Source organism: Magnolia sinica, chromosome 3 (genome assembly GCF_029962835.1).
Source record: "Magnolia sinica isolate HGM2019 chromosome 3, MsV1, whole genome shotgun sequence".
NCBI classification, from domain to species: domain Eukaryota; kingdom Viridiplantae; phylum Streptophyta; class Magnoliopsida; order Magnoliales; family Magnoliaceae; genus Magnolia; species Magnolia sinica.
In genome coordinates, this window is record NC_080575.1 from 39,552,449 (window position 1) to 39,574,418 (window position 21,970).

A 21,970-nucleotide genomic window follows, 5' to 3' on the forward strand; every position below is an offset into this window, starting at 1 on the left:
AGGTTATAGGTTTTGATTTAGGTTATAGGTTAACGGTTTAGGTTATAGGTTTTTGGATTTGAGAATGGGTTCGGGTTTAGGCTATAGGTTTTGGCTTTGGTTTAGGTTATAGGTTTTGGTTTTGGTTATAGGTTATAGGTTTAGGTTTAGATTATGGGTTATAAGATTTGAGAATGCGTTTGGGTTTAGGATATAGGTTTTGGTTTTGGTTATATGTTTAGGTTATAGGTTTAGGTTATAGGTTAAGGTTATAGGTTTAGGTTAAGGTTTAGGTTTAGGTTTAGGTTAAGGTTATAGGTATAGGTTAAGGTTTAGGTTTAGGTTTAGGCTATAAGATATAGGTTTAGGGAATTAAGAATAGGTTAAGGTTAAGGTTTAGGTTCGAGTTTGGAATTGGGTTTATGTTTGGGTTTTCAAGTTTAGGTATAGGTTTAGGTTAGGGAGTTGAGATTAGGATTAAGTGTAGGTTTAGGTTTAGGGATTTGAGAATACATTTAGGTTTTAGGTTTAGGTTTAGGTTTTAGGTTAAGGTTTAGGTTTAGGTTAAGGTTGAGGTTTAGGTTATAGGTTAAGGTTTTAGGTCATAGGTTTTGGTTTAGGTTAAGGGTATGGTCCCTGCAAATAAAGACATAAACACGGCCATCCGGCGCAAATGGCCAGGCCCTTCCAATGTCGTCCATAGAAATGGATTCCTTCATCATGGTCATAATAGCGGTTCCCTCTTTCCAGGGAACCCCGCTCTTCGAATAGCTCCGACGCATATTCGGGTTTGCTCCATTAATTTTGATCAAATATATAAACACGGCATGTCCAAATGGCCGGGCCACTCCAATGTTGGTCCATAGGAAATGGACCACTTCATCATGGTCATAACAATGTTCCCACCTTCCAGGGACCCCCGCTCAACATCCGGATAGCTCCGACGCACATCCGGGTCTGCTCTTTTAAATAAAATGGATTATCAAGATCATTTAAATGAAATCAGGTCCAATCAACAATCTGACCTGGAGGATTCTATTAGTATTGTTGAGTATTGTTGATGACACCTCAAACCTTGTTTAAATCCAAGTTGCAATCTGTGGCCACTGATGTTATTTGTCTTTTTGTGAAGTTGGCAACGATTTCTGCATCAAACCCGGCGAAAGCAGCCCAAATGATAAAGAACATTTCTTTTCAGGAATTCATTATCTCTCTCTCTCTCTCTCTCTTTTAATTTTTTAACTTTTCATTACAATAATAACTACCTAAAATCATGGCATTTTCTCAAGATAGAAGTCCAATCCATCCCAACTTGTGCACCTATTAGGACAAGTAATTCAAACAACATCCTGCAACACATTTAAATGCCTAATCAGTCTCACTCTAGTCTTATATATTGAATGCCTAATGTACAGTCTCTTGAATTGGTGCAAACCATACCTGAATTGTTGTACACATCATTTGATTTCCAACCTCCCCAGGGAGTAGATTGATCAGATTAAACGGGCTGCTTCATTGCTTACTTCTTTTTCATCAGCATCTGCACCTAGACATTCATTGCTTACTTCTTTTTCACTAGAAATGGTGCTTACCAAATGGAGGAAATCATACACATCTGTTACGACATCTAGATTTGATGCCACCTAGCAAAAAGAAGAAAGAAGGTGATTCATATTTATGCTTATGAAACAAAGTCTAATAGTTTACATAGCTAGGTTATTAAACTAATAAATTCTAAGAAAAATAGCAAGTGCCAAGACCTATGGCATAAAAAAATAATCGTTGCATGGATTAACAATCAAACAACAATGGTAAAGGGAAGAAAACTAACTTCTTTCTTGCTCCACATAATCTAGTTGGGGCGTCGTATTAGTTCATGTAAGATCCGCGGACACCACATGCATATAAATTAGTTCATGTAAGACCTGAGGACACCACATGCATATAAATACAATCATTAAAATCTGAAAAACATTAAAATCAATCAATGTGCATCAGATAACTAGAAAAAGCCCCTAATTACCTTAGTTCCAATCAAAACACCTGAAAACAAGTACCCGGCATCCTCAACTCCCATTGATTTTCATCAAATAAACACAAACTTCAAAAACTAATAAACAGAAAAGTATCTACATGACCACTCCATTTTTTAGATAATCCAAGTATGAAGAACATTTGGGTCAATACATATGCATCAAATTGCTTGAGAACATCCCAAGTTCCCTTTATTTTGGTCCCAAAAAAAAAAACCCTGGAAACAGGTACCCATCATCCTAAGTTCCCATCAATTAATATAACATGATCACATAAACTTCAAAAACTGCCAAATGCAAAAGTACCCACATGAGCTTCGCTTACATGTAACATAAATGATGTGTACAACACTCCATTAATTATGCCAAGTCCAAATAACTTGAAAGTGCCCCAAATTCCATTGGTTTCAGTCCAAGAACACCCAAAAGCAACTACTAATCATCAAAAACTCCCATTGATTCACATCAAGTAATCCCACAAATTTTAAGAATTGATAAATGCAAAAGCACCCACACAAGATTCCATCATCTAAACCACAAAAAATTATAATAAATCTGCAGAACACTTCATTTTTCAACCAATATGCATCAAACTGCTTAAGAACATCCCAAATTTCATTGGTTTTTCATCCCAAAACAATTGAAAACTGCCCACACATCATCCTAAAGTCACATTGATTTTCACCAAATCAAAGAAAGTTCAAAAGGAGAGATACCCATATGAGATTTCCTTCTTGACAATAGAAAAATTATTATAGTAGAATCCAAATGGATTCACATCAAATGATTACACAGACTTGAAGAACTGATAAATGCAAAAGCACTCAAATGAGATTCTATTACATATAATGGAAAAAACCCACATAATACTCCTTTTTTAAACTAATCCAAATCTGATGAACTTCAAAATCGAAAAATATGCATAAATTGCTTCAAAACATCCCAAATGTCCCTGATTTTCCAAAAAGAAAAAAAAAAAACAACTACACATCTACTAAAATCAAATTGATTTTCACAAAAAAAAAAAGGCATGTAGAATTTTGTCAATCTTGTCTATACCCTTTGCAGGACCCTCAAAAGAGATGGAATATCAGTAGGCAAGTTGCTGCTACTACCAAAAAAGAAAATAAAAAAGGGAAGCAAGGAAGCAGATGGAGAATGCCCATCCACTTGAAGGGCATGTTTGGATGAACCTCCAAATCGGTATTGGATCAGCATCATTAGTGAAACCCATCCACTTTATGCTTGAGGTGACACAGAAAATGGAAACCGCATTAAGCAGGTTATCATCTCCAACGACTCCTAAATTAGTCCTACAAAGAAATGATGAACTATTCAATCCAGCAAACTGAGATGTGTAGAATCAAGATTTAGAAATGCATATGTTTAGGACTAATATCAGGAAAAATAAACAAATAAATAAACAAAAGAAAGAAAAATATAGAACCTCAAAAAAATCATGCTGGTCCACCCATATTTATCAGCTTGATATCCCAGAAACCTTTTTAAAAAATACAAATCATTATAAAAACTATATAAAGAAGAAAGAAAAAGCTACTTGGAATCAATAGTAAAGCAACATAGGAAGGGAAAAATTAGCTTTGTTTCATGCATAAAACCTTTGTGATTGTCCAATTTCAGGCTTGGATATCATCTCCTGCAGTCAAATAGAACAAATGAAAATAAGGTTAAATAGATGTATCTAAAGAATCTCTTAGTTCCAACACAATTCAAAGCAAATAGGAAAAGGAGTAGAAACTTTTGAGAGGTAGGATCTTTGGTAGGGCAAATTTTGGAAGCATGGTCCATCCACGATGAAAACCCATCTCAACAGTCTAGATCACCAAGCAATGGGCCTTTCTAACTCATCGGCTATTTGAAAATCAAAGTGTAAATGTGTAGGAAATAGAAATGATCCTATTCATCAGCAATATACTAAGATTTGGTATGAAGCCCCGTATACCATCCAATCAACATCCTCATTGACTCCAATTGTCCAATCAATGGGTTACCTCTATGATGGGTTAAAACACAAAAATCACGCACAAAGTTAATTGTGAAATTTCACTTTATTAATCTATAGGAATGGGCAAAAGTAATCGACATTTTCTAGAATTCATGATGAGGAAGCAACCCACAAAATTGGTAGTTATTTTTTATTCAAGTCCAACTTGGAAGCAACATAACCACAATTTGGAGCCCAAACAGTTGCTGAGGAAATCACAACTTGTCTAATTTCCACTCTATTAGACTAATAGCTGCAATTCAGTTCAATAATGCATCTAAACACACCTTATATGTTCCTAACCACAACGAATTATTTTATTTTATTTTAAATGAAATACAGCACTTTGGAATTCTTATGATGCAATTGCTTCATCATGTTTCATGAAATTTCATTTCCAATCAGCTAAAGTATCACAATCTCTCTAAAGGAAGATAAATATTTTACCTGATCAATACATATCTGAAACTTTCTAGATGACATTTTCTTTTGGTTTTGCATAAGAACACATCACAAAACACATTAGATAAGTTTAAATATTTGCAGCTGTCAGTGTATAACAAGCTTTGCCTGTCTGGCATCTATATTATGAACTAATACTAGAGAATCCACACGCCAATATTACATCAAAGATTACGACTAATTCAATGCATAAATACTGCTGATGTCCAAATCTCTGATCTTTACATTCCATCTTAAAGCCAGTGGCCACATCAACAGAGTTCTAAGAATTTTTAATTTCAGAAAAAATCTGCTACTTGAAAGATGTTTGTGTACATGTGTATCATTCACTAAACTCTGCCAGAGTATCAAACCCCTTTCGTGGAACAGGCCTGCAAAAGAGAAACTTTGATACTCTCATAAGCATGCATGGCCATCTCACACATGTCCTCCAAAAGGCTTTCCGAGTGAGATAAAGCCCTAAAATGATCTGTAAAAATAGATGAATGGCATGGATAAAATATATACATCATGGTGGGGCCATAGATCATGGTGATGCTGCAGAGGAAATCGGATTGCATACTGAGTTACTCAGTACGCTCTTATTGTACTGAGTAAACTCAGTAGGGCCCACCTTAATCCCTAAATCCCTAAATCCCCAAATCCCTAAATCCCCAAATCGTTTCAATCGGTATTGAGATTGAGAGAGATTGAGAGAGAGAGAGAGTGAGAGAGAGAGAGAGATACCTCGTGTGGATGCATGAGAGAGAGAGCACCGAGAGAGACAGAGAAACAGAGAGAGGGCGCGGTGAAGAGAGGACCGAGAGAGAGAGAGAGGATGCGCGAGAGTGAGAGAGGGCGGCGAAGGAGGGCAGGGGTGAGAGAGAGAGAGGGAAGGGAGCGTGCCGAGTGAGAGAAGGGCGCGCGTGGCTCTGTTTTGAGCGCGCGCCCAAATTTGGGCTAGCTGCTGGTCGGTGCTCTGTGGGCCCTACCATGATGTATGTGTTTCATCCATTCCGTTCATCCATTTTTAAAGATCATTTTAAAGCTTTATGCCAAAAATTAGAGGAATATAAATCTCAGGTGGTCCACACCACATGAGAACAATAGTGATTGGATATCCACCATTAAAATCCTCCTAAGGCCCACTGTACTGTTTATTTGACATCCAATCTGTTGATTTGGTCATACAGGACCAGATGAAGGGAAAAAACAAAAATCAGCTTGATCCAAAACTTTTATGGCTGCCAAAATGTTTTTAATGGTCGACGCTCATTCAACACTGTTTCCTATAATGTGGTCCACTTGAGATTTGGATATATCTCATTTTTGGTCTCATATTGTAAAATTATCTGTAAAAATATATGGACGGCATGGATGAAACACATACATCATGGTGGGGGCCACAAAGCACCCACCACCAGCCATTGGCTAGTGTCTGGGGAGTAGTCAATCCGTTCCCAAGCATACTAAGTAAATCCTTTGGGGCCCACCATGATTTTTTCATTTTATCCACTCCATCCATCCATTTTAACATATAATTTTATTACATAAGCTCAAAAATGAAGCCTATAAAAATCTGAAGTGGACCACATCATAGGAAATAATATAAACTAAACGTCTACCATTGAAAATTTTTGGGAGGCCACTGAAGTTTTGGATCAAGTTGATATTTTAGTTTTTCCCTTCATCCATGTATTTGTAAAAATACATCATGGTTGGGCCCACACAGCACCAACCACAAGCCATTGGATGGTGTAGGGGAGGAGCCAATTCGTTCCCCTTATTTGTGGTGTGGTCCATTTAATCTTTGGATATGATTCATTTTTTGGATAATTCTATAAAATGATCTCGAAAAATAGATGAACGGTGTGGGTTGATCCCAAATTTTTGGTAAATCCATAATTCAAGTGGACCATGCCACACAAAACGGTGTGGAATAATGATTTCCACCGTTGATACCTTCCTTGGGCCCACAGTAATGTTTATTTGTCATCCAACATGTTCATAATATCAAAAAATATATATATATGAATGAAGGGAAAACACAAACATCAACCTAAATGTGGGCCACACCACATAATATAATGGAGGGGTTTCCTTAGAACATTCATAATCATATATTGGGCCTGCCTAAATGTGATTCACATATCCAACCCACTCATTATGTGTGTCCCACTTGGATGAGGGGTCAGACCAATTTTCAACTCCATGTCTGTATTAACTTATAAACAGGTTGGATCTCAAATAAACATCGCGACGGGCCCTAAGAAGGTTTCAATAGTGGGTGTCACTATCCCACTCTTTTCTATGGTGGGCCCACTTGAACTTTGGATTTGTCCTGTTAGTCAGATGCACCATTCCATGGTGGCCACGACCTTAAAAATAAAGTCAATCCATGACTTGGGTGGGCCACACCACATACTATAGTTGAGAGGGCTACCCTCCCATTAAAACATTCATAATCATTTATTGGGCCCACCTAGATGTGGTTCATAGATCCAACCATTCATTATATACGTGTGTCCCACTTGGATGAGGAGTCAGCCCAAGTTTCACACACATCCAAAACTCATGTGGGCCCCACTAATTGAATGCTTTTATATGTTTTAGGGATGTCTTCACATAGTTTTAGATGCTATGGCTCACCTGAGTTTTATATACGACTGATTTTTGGACTTAAATGGGACATATCAAATGCATGGTGTTGATGTTCTACATACATCATGGTGGGGTGCACACAGATTAACCTCATGAGAAGTTCCCAAGAGGTGACCTTATAGTACCATTTCACTATTTAGATAACTCCTTCATGGGTGTTACTCTAACCGTGTATGGCCCACCTTGATATATTTTATGTATATCGACATCGTCCATATATTTTTCCATCATATAATTAGGAAGTGATTTCGAATCATAAGAACTCAATAATCTCAGGTGGGTTATGAAATCGCTCTTATGATGATTTTTTCACCTTTGAATTTTGTTGTTTTGATGAGGCTGTATGTTGAATTCCAGGGGTTGTAGGGTTTGATTTTGTTTTCTTGTTAAAGATTGTTCGATTCTACTAGTGGTGTTTGGAAACTAACCTCTGATATTAATTTGATTCCATTTGAAAAAAATTTTGTTTGTGTCAATGTCTTGTGTTTCTGCAAGTTCTAGGGTTTCTAGTGAGACTTATGTGTTGTGTTTTACTGTTTTAGAGTCCTTGGAGCTAATATGTGGGGGCCGACTATGGATGGGTGGAGAGCTGAGAATGCCTTTCATGGAACAATCTCTGCCACCTGATTGGTGGACTTGGTATGATTGGATGGATGTCGGTCGTCTTTTTTTTTTCTTTTTTTGAGATTCCATTTGGCTTAATTAACTATATTCCAGTTCCTTTTTAATTAACAAGCAGCTTAAACTATATCTAAGTTGTGCAAGTTTACATCTCATTGCTTTGGAGACGAGTTAATAGCCGAAAAATGATAACATGAGAATGGCTTATACTAATGTATGCATTTGGTACCAATTCTTAATGTTGGCAACACCTGGCATACCTGTACCCTCTCCAAAGCTCACACTGATTGGATGATCTTAACTGTCTGAAATTGCCGTTGGATTAATTTGGACCATTTTCTTTTTGACTATCCTGAGGAACATTGACTTGTACTATTCTTTTTAAACATCTATATGATTCAATCTTCTTTGGTCTGCACTTGGGTTGAAGGGCACAACTATTCTGTTGGGTAGAACACTTATTTTAATATCACAATGATTGGATAATCTCAACCATCTGATATTACCGTTGAATTTAGACCATTTTCTTTTTTACCAAGGTATTGAGGAACTTTGATTTGCACTCCTCTTTCTTAAACGTGTATATTTTTTTAACCTCGAGTTAACACTCTTCTTCTTCTTTTTCTTTTTTCCTTTCACGTTACATGTTTTTAATCCCACCTTGTGTATTGTAGGCCACATCCATTCAATTTGGTATAGATCCTTTTTTTTTCAATTTTTCTTGTTAAAATACAAAATCTAGTTTTCTTTTTTAAAAATACATTTTTTACATTTTTCAAAATTTTCACAATTTTGTTTAATTTCTTATTTTTGTCAAAATATCATTTTTAATCTCACTTTTGTTATATAACCTTTTAATTTTTGTTGTCAAAATACAAAATCTAGTTTTCTTTTTGAAAAAAATATTTTTTTACAATTTGTCTATTTTTCACAATTTCATTTAATTTTTTAAATTTTCTTTTTCAAAATATCATTTTTTATCGAAATCTTGTTATATAACTTTTTAATTTTTCTTTTCAAAATACAAAATCTAGTTTTCTTTATATATATATATATATATATATATTTCACAATTTTGTTTAATTTTTTAATTTTCTTTTTCAAAATATCACTTTTTAAATATCACTTTTGTTACATAACTTTTCAATTTTTCTTGTCAAAATGCAAAATATAGAATTCTATTATAAAATATATATTTTTTTCAATGTGTTAAATTTTTCACAATTTTGTTTAATTTTTTAAATTTTCTTTTTCAAAATATCATTTTTTAAATATCATTTTTGTTATATAACTTTTTAATTTTTCTTTTCAAAATACAAAATCTAGTTTTCTTTTTTAAAATATATATTTTTTTACAATTTGTCAATTTTTTCACAATTTTGTTTAATTTTTAAAATTTTCTTTTTCAAAATATCATTTTTAAATATCACTTTTGTTATACAACTTTTTAATTTTTCTTTTCAAAATACAAAATCTAGTTTTATTTTTTTAAATATATATTTTTTTTGCAATTTGACAATTTTTTTACAATTTTGTTTAATTTTTAAAATTTTCTTTTTCAAAATATCATTTTTTAAATATCACTTTTGTTATACAACTTTTTAATTTTTCTTTTCAAAATACAAAATCTAGTTTTCTTTTGCAATTTGACAATTTTTTTACAATTTTGTTTAATTTTTAAAATTTTCTTTTTCTAAATATCATTTTCTTATCGATTTTTTTTTTTTTAATTATCAACATTATTAAAAGTTCTTAATTTTTATTTAAAAATCTAGATTTTTTCTTAAACATTGTTAGTTATTTTTCTAAGCTTTTTAACTTTTTTTTTTTTTTTTTCGAAATTCATAATTTCTTTTATTCTTAATGTTTGACTTGAGCATTAGAGACGGTTTAGGACTGTCTCTAATGCAGACGGTCCTTAACAGTCTCCAATAACCATAATAAGACGGCTAAGGACCGTCTCTAATAGAGACGGTCATTGACAGTCTCAAATAGAGACTGTTAAGGACCGTCCCTAATACAAGCTATTTTTGACTGTCTAACGAAGCTTGTAAAAGACGGCCGATGACTGTCTATAATTGAGACGGTCAATGACAGTCTCAGATTACCAATACAAGATGGTCAATGACCGTCTTTAATAGAGACGATCCTTGACAGTCTCAAACAGAGACAGCTAAGAACCGTCCCTAATACAGAGTCTCTTTGACAGTCCCAAATTATAGGAAAAGACGGTCAACGACCGATTAGTGTAGGGGAGCTGAAAAAATTATCCGTATTTTCGGTAAAAAATAATTTAAGTACTTAATAATTTGGATTTGCCAATTGATTTGAATGGTATACAATTATTGTAAATATCAAATTTCAGTGATAAGCATTGAAAATAAGTTTTTATCAATTCGCTGTTCAATATTTTGTGCCCCAAACTACTCCGCATGGGCACAAATCCATCGCATGGGCTTTAGGCTTTGGTTTCCCATCAATTTGATTGGATGACCCTAATGTAAACATTGTCCTTAAATGTGGACCATTCGTGGCACCTGTGTCCAGACAGTGACTCATCGGCGGTTTGGATCCACGTGATGAGCACTGGTGTGGCCTACAAGGTTGTGGTCGCAAAAATGATTTTATAAGCTTTAATTGTACCATAGTCTTTACATGTGGGGAGTTAGAGGTAGTGTGGATACTCTCTCTCTCTTACGAGAGGTGGGGAGGAAAATCACAGGGTGTTTGTTTATGGGTAGGACACTACCACATTTTCTTTAAAATCTAGCTCTTGGTTCCCTACTTTGATCGCAATCTAGCATATATGGCTTTTCACATGATGGGTGCATCTGGGTGATGGAGGAGAAGGAAGACTAAAGTAGCTCCATTATTATTCCCTTGGGAAAGCATTAACAATGGCAGATCACAAAGGTTTATTTAGTTTCCCTTTTTCAACCTGATCGGATCACATAAATCTTGGAGGATACGGCTTACATTTGATTAAAGAGCCAATTGTACTCCAACAAAAGTGAAAAGGGACATGTTAATATATATATATATATAGATATATTTCCTCTTGACGATTGTTGTCAATGCAACACAAACCTACATGTGCGAAAGAATTGTTTATTCATGATAACAGAAAGTTAATTGATGCCTTTATATTGCACTAATTCTATGCATTTCACTCTCTCTCTCTCTCTCTCTCTCTCTCTCTCTCTCTCTCTCTCTCTCTCTCTCTCTCTCTCTCTCTCTCTCTCTCTGTTTTTTTCTTTCTTTCTTTCGTTCTTTCTTTCTTTTTTTTTCTTTTTTTTGTTACAACATTGGAGTTGTGAACGCCCATTTATGTAGGTTAACGAAGGGATTCATGGTAATAATTTTTCTCTTGATTCCAATGTGATTATATTACTCGGTCATAGATTTTGGTGTGCAATTGGTTCCCGTTTCATAATTGTTCCAAATCTCTTAAAATCCTGATTGAGAAAATAACCATGATAAGATCCAAATCAGTCAAAGATGATGAGAGGCTGATCTTAGCCATGGATGTTTCTTTCAACAACATGAGGCACACATGGACCTGTGTCCAGACTATGGGCTTGGACAGTTTGGTGATAAGCATCTGGTAAGGCCCATGAGGTTATGATAGCGCACATAGTTTTATAGGCCTTAAGTGCACCATACTCTCCACATTTGAGGAGTTAGAGGCCGCCTTCTCTCTCTCTCTCTCTCTCTCTCTCTCTCTCTCTCTAGGTGTGGAGAAGCAAGTCGTGGGGTGTTTATTTATTGAGGTGTGGAAAGGTAAGTGGTGAGATGTTTATTTATGGGTACGACACTACCATTTTTTCTATAAATTTTATCTCTTAGTCCCAACTTCGTTCTCAATTTGGCATACATGGATTTTCCATATGAGCGGTGCATCCGGGTGGTAGTTGAGAAGGAAGACAAAAGTAACTTTGTCATCATTACCTTCCACAAGCACTATCAATGACAGATCATGTAGGTATGTTTAGTTTTCATTTTCATTATGATTGGATCACAGAGATCTTCCATATTACAGATACTAAAAAAGGTCTCCAAATTATCACCATTATGTAGAGAAACCTTATGTTCCTTTAAGAGAATTACTATGATCTAGCAATCCAAATCATCTAATTAGTAGCTAAAAACTTAATGGCCCAAACTTGGATTATTTATCATGTAGACCCGCCATCTATTTCTCATGAATGTCAAGAATCACTTTGAGTGTTATTTCTATTCATCTCATCAATGGCAAAGAAAATATGATATCTTGATTGATGATAGGACTATTTGTCGTGTCATCGTTCAAGACAATCTATCATGTCAGCTACTCATTTTATCATCCATGCCCATTGAATACTACTTTGATCATATGATCTTCCATCTAATCAATGCCATAAAATGGACAGACGTGATTGATCATATTGAAAAGGTCCAATCATCCACCTACTCTGTCCATCTTGTGTGTCCTACCTCTGTTTGGGTATAAATATTATAAATCAATTTAATTATACCATGTAAACTATCATGTTGGTAGCTAAGAAAATGGATAATTCAAATTGGTAGCTAGACCATCCATCATTTGGGCCCTATTTTCAGGTCTCCTAAAACAAAACAAAAATTATCACTTCGATTGAATAACCATAGCACTCTGTTTAATGGCCGAGAAAATGATTCGTCTGCTTTGGTTATATTGATAATGTTGTGATTATTTATTTGGACCATCTATAATGTAAGGTTCAACTCTGATATGACTGCCTCTTAAGAATCAATTGATCCAATAATCCTTTAAAACATCTCACTCTAGGAATATGGATGATCGAGTTTGATTAATGTACAAAAGGTTTGGTCATCAACCGCCATTGTGTGGGTCCTACCTTTGATTTCCCGCTAATCTCAAAATCAATCAGATGATCAAGAAATCTATGCAATGGCTTGGAAAGTAGGCGTTTCAGAATAATTTTATTTAAAAGTTTCTATTGATATAGACCATCTATCAGTGGTGCATAGCTTTCATTATTTGTATCTCATAGAAATGATAGTGACCAGATTAACTTATCCTTATGATCAATTCATAGAGAAAATGGATGATCTAAATTTATTATACTATAAGAGTTATACTCACGTCCATCATTCAGGCCCTCTATTTGATAGAACATAACTCACAAGAATCACTGTATGAAACGATTTTGATCACCCCCATCAATCCATATTTGCTTTTAGGGCCTGTTTGGGCGGTGGGATTAGAAGGGTGGGATGGGATTAAAAAAACGTAATTATTACACGGCGTGCCAAACAGACCCAATGAACTTTTCCCGGATATAAGCAATCCCATGGATCTTAAGACAATCCATTGACACCACCATCATTACCTTAAAATTGATCCCATCCCTCCTAATACCATGGGATCTACTCACCCAAACAGGAGTTATACTCACGTCCATCATTCAGGCCCTCTATTTGATAGAACATAACTCACAAGAATCACTGTATGAAACGATTTTGATCACCCCCATCAATCCATATTTGCTTTTAGGGCCTGTTTGGGCGGTGGGATTAGAAGGGTGGGATGGGATTAAAAAAACGTAATTATTACCCAGGGCTGGGATTGTCCCGTGTTGCCATGGGATAAGATTAATGCCATGCTTTGTTGGTAATACGGTGGTACATTGAATGGATATACCCACCATCATTTGAAATTACTGAGAGTAACACACGTGTTATATCTGAACCGTTCATTTGTTTTGTAACCTCATTTTATGGCATGGGCCTAAAAATGAGGTAGATCCAAAACTTATGTGGCCCCAAAGAAGTTTTCAACGGTAAGTATTCAATTCCCATTGCTTTCGATGATGGGGTCCACCTGAGCTTTAAATTTACCTGATTTTTTGGCCCATGCTCTAAAATAATTTCAAAATGGGTGAACGGTGTGGATATAGCCCACACATCATGGTGGGACCTACAAAACTTGCTAACATTAAGTGAAATTGGCACGAGACCCAATGCAATTTCATCTAATCTAATTCCAAGCTTCTCCATTCTTCCCAAACATGGAATGGAATTGGCACCGGACCAGATGAATCCCATCCCACCTAATCCCTTCTAATCTCACCGCCCAAATTCGTTCATTGACATGCATTGCTATTCATTACATGCTCTTGTTCGGCAGTTGATTGCGCATGGCCCTTAAGAGTCAAATCATGTAATTATCCAAGTCGTATGACCAGCGTCCAGGAAAATAGGTGTCCAAATCAATCATGTGGGCCCTACTTGCAAGCCATCCATCATTGGTAATATAAATTTCATAGTTCTAAAACTTGTTGGCTCAACTCAGAATTCGGCTTAGTCGGCTTAACTAAGAGAATCCGAGTGATTTACTCCGAAACACACTGGCCTATGCGACTCGGTCTAGAATGGACAAGAGTCATTCAGTCACGATTTCCAAGTCAAGTCAGTTGAGCGAAAACATGAGCTGTGAGTTTGAGTCACAACTTTCGCGGCTAATGTATTCACCTGTATGCACCGCAATGACGACCACATGAACGTTTTGTTATTTTTCACGTTTTATTTCAGTTTTAAATGCTTTTAACTATTTTAAATATACCTAATTTAATTATTATATACTGAGTTGTGACAATTAGACTTGATCAATTCTACCAGTGAATTGACCTAGTTCTGGATCTGAGTCTAGTCAAGTTATTGAAATACACAGCTCATTCAATAGGATGGACTCGGAGTGATTTATGGGGATTTGCTATTTTTTTATTTTATTTTTTTAGACATCTGATAGTAAGATATTATAACGCTTTGGATTTTAAAGGAATTCAAAATCTTCATAAAGGCTCTTTTTAAACTTCCACCTCAAAGCTACAATTTTAAATGCACACGATTCTGTATAAACTAAAATCCACTCAATCCCATCAAATTTCAAATCCATTCTGCTAAAAGATAGCGATCTCATACAGGTATTATGCTCCTTTCAAACTCAAATTTAATTTGAACTTCGTAAATTTAGGTCGATGAACTGTTAGTCATGCCTTGGGTCTATTCCATTTGGCATGACGCTATAGTGGCTGTAAGATTTGGCCTGCATCTATGAATGAGATCACAATCATCCATCTACCTTAAATGCTAACTCGTTAACTGCTTTGATAATCTGATTCCTTGCTTGGCAGGAAAGGAAATGTATTATATCACGTGGGTCTTGCAATTCTTGACGCTACTTCTTGGGTACATGGGATTCATCCTTCTTGGAGGCAGAGCTCTCAAGGTATGGCTTTTTAGGTATGGATTTTTTTTTTTTTCCACATGGTGTGGATTTTCACCACCATGGGTACTCGAACCCATGACCTCATGTTAAAACTCTTGTGAGTCCACCATTGAGGCATGAGTAAGGACGTGCAAACCCACTTACAGACGCCTGTACACATACACGGTCAAGTCTAGCATCACATGAGCATACACATAACATGCAACTTAAGTTATCACATGTCTTACATGAGCTAAAAAGACCTTACCCATATCCATGTATCTACACGTTGACATGCATAAACAAATAAAGAGAAATAGTCATACATAATAGGGGATCAGTGCCACTTGCAATGCACATGAAGAGGCAGAGAAAATTTGAGAAGAACAATAAGAGGTGAGAGAAAAAAACCAAAGGAAAGGATGTGAAACGTGGGAGAAGCATGATATTTGTGCACAAGTTATATATTGTTGGAATTAGTGCTATGGAATCACACAGATATGGATCTAAGATAGTAATCCAAGAGCACCAAGCAAATACAAAAGAACACAAAGATTTAACGTGAAAAACCTTTACGAGAAAAAACCACAGTACAAAGCAATAGAAATTCTACTATGAAAGCACAGATTACAAAGATGGAGGACTCACCCGACTTGAGCAATCATCAAACCTCAACTTCTTTCCACCCCTTGAAACCCTAGAATCCTTTTAAAAATACTTAAAACCTCTTAGAAAAGCTCCTTGTCCCATATACATCCCTATTTATAGGTTTAGAAATAAACCTAAACAAAATCAGAAACAATATTTGCAGAATCTGCGATTTTACAAACAAATCTGCGTAAACCTTTGATGACATCGAACTAGCTTCGATGTCATCGAAGAAGGACAAAAACTGTCCAACAACCATAGCCTAAAAATACCAAAAAAATTGATGACATCGAGTTTTCTTCGATGTCATCGAGCTGGCTTCGATGACATCGAAGCTTACTTGGAGACATTTCTGACAACAACAATCTCCACCATGTCTTCAATCTTCAAATATATAACTTTTTCTCCTCTTCTTTTACTTTACCTCACATAGCTTCATCAACGCTTCTTGTGCACACTCCGTCCTTCTATTATGTCATCGCTAAGCCTAGAGAAGTTACATAGAACTTGAACTTCTCTGTAGGAATAACTTTGGTAAGCATGTCTACTGGATTCATGCTGGTGCGAATCTTGTCTAGCATTACGTCTCCTTCCTCAAGCACCTATTGGATAAAATGGTGATGAACATCAATGTGTTTAGTACGTGAGTGATAAATAGAATTTTTAGCCAAATTGACAGCGGTCTCGCTATCACAGTTAACAGGCACAACCTTTTGCTGAAGTCTCAACTGATTTATCATGACTCTAAGCCAAACACCTTCTTTAAATACTTCGATCATTACCATATATTCTGCTTCAGTTGTGAAAAGAGTCACCACGGACTAGAGCTTCAACATCCAACTGACTGCTCTACCCGCTAGTACAAATGAGTAACCTGAAGTTGACTTTTTAAAATCCACACTGCCTGCGTAGTTTGAATCCGCATACCCTACCAACTTTGCCCATGTCTTCTCAAAAGTTAAGACGTAGTCTTTCGTACCTCGAATGTATCAAGTAGTCATTTCACTGCTTCTCAATGTTGCTTGCCGAGGTTTGATATGTATTTACTCACAACACTGACTGCCTATTAAATATCAGGTCTTGTACAGAGCATGACATACATTAAACCGTCAATTGCATTCGAATAAGGCACATGAGACATAACCTGCTTTTCCTCATTTGATTTAAGACATTATTCTGAGAAAAGCTTGAAGTGAGTCGCATGGAGAATGTTCACTAGCTTTGCCTGGTACATCTCATACTTGATCAATACCTTTTTAAGGTATTCTGCCTGTGATAACCAAAGCCTGCTCATCTTCATATCTCTATAAATATCTATCCGAGAACTCTCTTTGCATCCCCCAGATCTTTCATCTCGAATGTCCCTGATAACTAAGTCTTCAGTATGTTGATTTCAGACATATAATGATTGGCGATCAATATATCATCAACATACAATACTAGGATGATAAATCTGCCATCACTCAGTATCTTGTAATAGACACAGTGATCATATTCAGTCTGAGTATATTTCTGACTTGATATAAAAGAATCATTTTTTTATATCACTGCCTAGGCGACTGTTTCAGGTCGTACAATGACCTCATTAACCTGCAAACATTTTTCTCTGACCCTTTAATTTCGTAGCCCTCTGGTTCTTCATATAGATCTTCTCTTCTAACTCCTCGTGAAAGAATGCAATCTTGATATCCAGTTTTTCCAGCTCGAGATCGTATTGGGCAACCGGCGCCAACACGAATTTGATAGATACCTGCTTAACCACTGGCGTGAATATCTCTGTGAAGTTAATTCATTCTCTTTGAGCATAACCCTTCGCTACCAATCTATCTTTATATTTATCATGTTTTCTTTTGAATAATCACTTGCATCCGATCGCTTTTCGACCCACTAGAAGATCCACCAGCTCCCATATGTGATTTTTGTGCAACGAGTCCATCTCATCGTCCATAGTCACCTTCCACTGTTATGCATCGGGCTCACTAAGAGCCTCCTGAATAGTAGATGGGTCCCCCTCATCTATAATAAGGGCATATGTAATATTAGAGTCGTCTTTGTATCTTGTTGGTAACCTACAATCACATGCTAGGTTCCTTCTCACAGGTGGCAGCTCCACCTGATCATGTACCTTTGTCTGCACATTTGTTTCTGCCTGAGTATCATTTGTGTCAATCTGGACGTCTATGATTAACCTTTCTGGTTCCTCTTGCTCCTCTTGATCATTTTTACGGAATAGAGAACTTTCATCGAATCTGACGTCATGGCTAGTGATGGCGTTGCATGTGACCTTATCAAATAACTTGTAACCTTTCACACTAACACCGTAGCCAACAAAAATATAATTTTTTTTCTCTATGGTCTAACTTATCTCTCTCAAGGGACAGTACATGAGAGTAAGCTTTACAACCAAATATGTGCAAATCTGAGTAGTCCAGCTTATGACCAAACCATACTTCCTCTGCGATTTTACATTTAATCGTCGTAGACGTGGATTGATTCACTAAATAGCAAGCCGTGTTAACGTCCTCTATCCATAGGTCTTTGCCTAACGCAGCATTACTTAACATGCATCGGGCCCTCTTCAAGAGAGTCTGATTCATTCACTCAGCCATACCATTTTGTTCGGGTGTGTAGCGCACGTATTGTGTCTAATGATTCCTTCATCCTTGCAATATTCATTAAACTCAGTGAAAGTGAATTCTCCACAATTGTTAGTCCTTAAAACCTTTATTTTTGCGCTGGCTATTTTTCCACCATTGTCTTCCATTATTTAAATATGGTGAAAACTTCGGATTTACGTTTCATGAAGTAAACCCAAACTTTTATGGAGTAGTTGTCAATGAATGAAACAAACCATGATGACCCCCTAATAGAAACTTCTGTTGATGGCCCTCATATGTTAAAGTGTACATAATCAAGCACTCCCTTACAATATATTTTCCAGTTTTAAAGGATAATTTAGATTGTTTACCAAATATACAATGCTCGCATATATCTAAATCAGAATTTTTAAAGATAGAATTAAACAACGATCAGATAATACCTTCATGCCTCACTCGCTCATGTGGCCCAAACGAGCATGCCACATACATGCAGACGTGGAATCTGCAATATTCACTGCCGCTCCACCCTTTGAAGTGCTTCCGATCATCCTGTAAATGTTTGTATACCTTTGCGCTCTCATAACCACAAGTGCCCCTTTTGAAACTTTAAGGACACTATCAATACCAGTGAACTTGTACCCTATAGCCTCGAGTGTACCAAGAGAAATCAGATTTTTCTTCATATCAGGAACACGCTTGACATAGTCAAGGTACGCTCCATCCCATCAAACATCTTGATGCTCACTATACCAATAACCACAACATTACAAGCATTATCATTGCCCACAAAAACATGTTCACCATTGCATTCCTTGTAACTAGTAAACCAACTCCGATGAGGAGTCATGTGATATGATGCTCCCGTATCAAGTATCTACTCGTCTTTATGATTGTCGTATAAGTGACCAATCATGGAAATAGATAGAACATCACCACCACTTGTCTCTTCATCAGATGTGATAATATTGACTTCCTTTGAAGAAGCCGCTGAATTTTCTTTCTTCGCTTTAGAATTTTTACAATCCTTTTTCATGTGCCCAGACATCCCACAGTTCCAACACTTTAATTTTCCTTCGCCCTTACCCTTGGATTTGGATCTAGGTCTAGAAAATTATGTACCTCGCTCAGAATCTCTGCCCCTTGTAATTAGTGCATCAGAACATATCCCCATGTCGCCGTTTAGCTTTCTCATGGCCTTCTCTTGAAGTACTGAAATAACAGTGTCGACACTTAGTGTTTTATTTGCAGTGCACATTGTGTCCTTGAATGACTCATAAGATGTAGGAAGAGAATTCAACAATATACATGCATGTTCCTCATCTTTGACCGCTTCCTCCATATCTAGCAATTTGCACATCAATTTATTAAAGTTGCTGATATGGGCTTCTAAATCTCCACCATCTATCACCTTAAAGGTATAACACTGTAACTTCAAGTGTATGTGATTTTCAGAGGACTTTTTCGCATAAATGTTCTCTAAGTTCGCCCACAAACTAGTTGCAGTTTTCACCTTCAAAACATTACAGCGAACCACATTCGTGAGACATAAATGGATGGAGGCTAAAGCATTACTATCAAGGGTTTCTCATTCTTTGTCTTTCATAGTAAATTTTCGCTCCTCAAGAGCCTTAATCTCGCCTTAATTGGTTAATAAGTTAATCATCTTAACCTTCCATAACTCAAAATTATTTTTATCTGAGTACTTTTCAATATTAAACTTGGCATTACCCATTATTGTTAATCCTTTAGATTCAGATTTGTGCCCCAACGATTGCTCTGATACCACTTGTTGGGATTTGTGTTGCAGAATCACATAGATATGGATCTAGGATAGTAATCAAGAGCACTAAGCAAACACAAAGATTTAATATGGAAAACCTTTATGAGAAAAGAGCATAGCACAAACACTACGTGAAAAATGGAAAAAAATAACGGATTTAGAGATGGTTCTGGACCGTCTCTAAAATTGCTTGGTTTAAAGACGCTTTAGAGACGGCCGTAGACCGTCTCTAAAATTTTAGACGGCCCTTGACCGTCCTTAATATTATCTTAAAAATTTGAACGTCCACATATCATTTAAGACGGTCATTGACCATCTTATATGGGTCATCTGAGACGATCATTGGCTGTCCGCATTAGAGATGGTCCTTGACCATCTTATATACGGTCATCCGAGACTGTCATTGGCCGTCTCTATTAGAGACGGTCATTGGCCGTCTTTTACTTGTAATCTGAGACTGTCAAAGACCGTCTCTATTAGAGACGGTCCTTAGCCGTCTTACAGACTTGTCAAACACCGTTTCTATTAGAGACTGTCAAAGATCGTCTCTATTGGAGACGGTCAAGGACCGTCTTTATTAGAGACGGCCCTAGACCATCTCTATTAGAGACTGTCAAGGACCGTCTCTATTAGAGACTATCAAGGACCGTCTCATAGCCTTGTCAAAGACCGTCTCTATTAGAGACTGTCAAAGACTGTCTCTATTAGATGCTCAGGTCAAAAATGAAAAAACTCAAAAAAATTATGAATTTCGAAAAAAAAAAATTTAGTTGAGAAGCTTGGAAAAATAATTAAAAATGTTTATGAAAAATTTAAATTTTGAAAAAAAAGACTGAATTTTATAAAAATCTAGATATTGAAAAAAAAATTAAGAACTTTGAATAATGTTGATAATTTTGAAAAAAAATCGATAAAAATATGATATTTTGAAAAAGAAAATTTAAAAAATTAAACAAAATTGGGAAAAAATTGATAAAATGTAAAAGAAAAATATATATTTTAAAAAAAGAAAAGTAGATTTTGTATTTTGACAACAAAAATTGAATAGTTATATAACAAAAGTGAGATGAAAAAAATGATATTTTGAAAAAGGAAATTTAAGAAATTAAACAAAATTGTGAAAAAAATTGACAAATTGTAAAAAAATATATTTTTTAAAAAAGAAAACTAGATTTTGTATTTTGACAATAAAAATTGAAAAGTTAGATAGCAAAAGTGAGATTTGGATGATTTGTTATATATCCTTACCACCCATATGTTTCTCCAACTCATTTTTGGGCCAGGTATAAAAAATTGTGTAGATTTAAATCTAAGTAGACCACACCATTGGAAATAATGATAATATAGTACCTCGCCATTAAAAATTATAAAGAGCCCATCGTAAGGTTTTAGTAATATTTATTTGCAATCCAACTTGTTGATAATGTAAAGGAGATCTAGATGAAGGTAAACTACAAAGATCAAATTGATCCAAAACTTTTGTGGCCTTCAAAAGGTTTTTAATGGTTATTCATCATTGTTTTGATTGGTATGGCCCACCTGAGATTATTGAGTTCTTGTGATTTGAAATCACATCCTAAAATATGATGGAAAAATATATGGACAGTGTCGATATACATAAAATATATCAAGGTGGGCCCTAAACGGTTAGAGTAACACCCATGAAGGATTTACCTAATTAGTGAAATGGTACTATAAGGTCACCTCATGGGAACTTCCCATGAGGTTAATCTGTGTAGGCCCCACCATGATGTGTGTAGAACATTAACACCATGCATTTGATGTGTCCCCTTTAAGTCCAAAAATCAGTCGTATACGAGAGTACTTAGGTGGGCCATAGCATCTAAAACTATGTGAAGACATCCCTAAAACATATAAAAGCATTTGGTGGGGCCCACATGAGTTTTAGATGTGTATTAAACTTGGTCTGACTCCTCATCCAAGTGGGACACA

At 35.9% G+C, this 21,970-nt stretch overlaps 1 long non-coding RNA gene and 1 pseudogene across 1 annotated transcript; one reads left to right on the forward strand and one right to left on the reverse strand.

The window, feature by feature from the left end:
- Nucleotides 1-1,197: 1,197 nt before the first annotated feature.
- On the reverse strand, nucleotides 1,198-2,099 carry LOC131241524 (uncharacterized). Its single transcript, XR_009169092.1, has 3 exons — nucleotides 1,811-2,099; nucleotides 1,420-1,622; nucleotides 1,198-1,328 (listed from the first exon to the last, which is right to left on the reverse strand). It is a non-coding gene; the product is annotated as an uncharacterized LOC131241524 (long non-coding RNA).
- Nucleotides 2,100-11,614: 9,515 nt separating this feature from the next.
- LOC131238862 (probable proline transporter 2) overlaps nucleotides 11,615-21,970 on the forward strand; it is a 191,683-nt pseudogene continuing 181,327 nt past the window's right edge.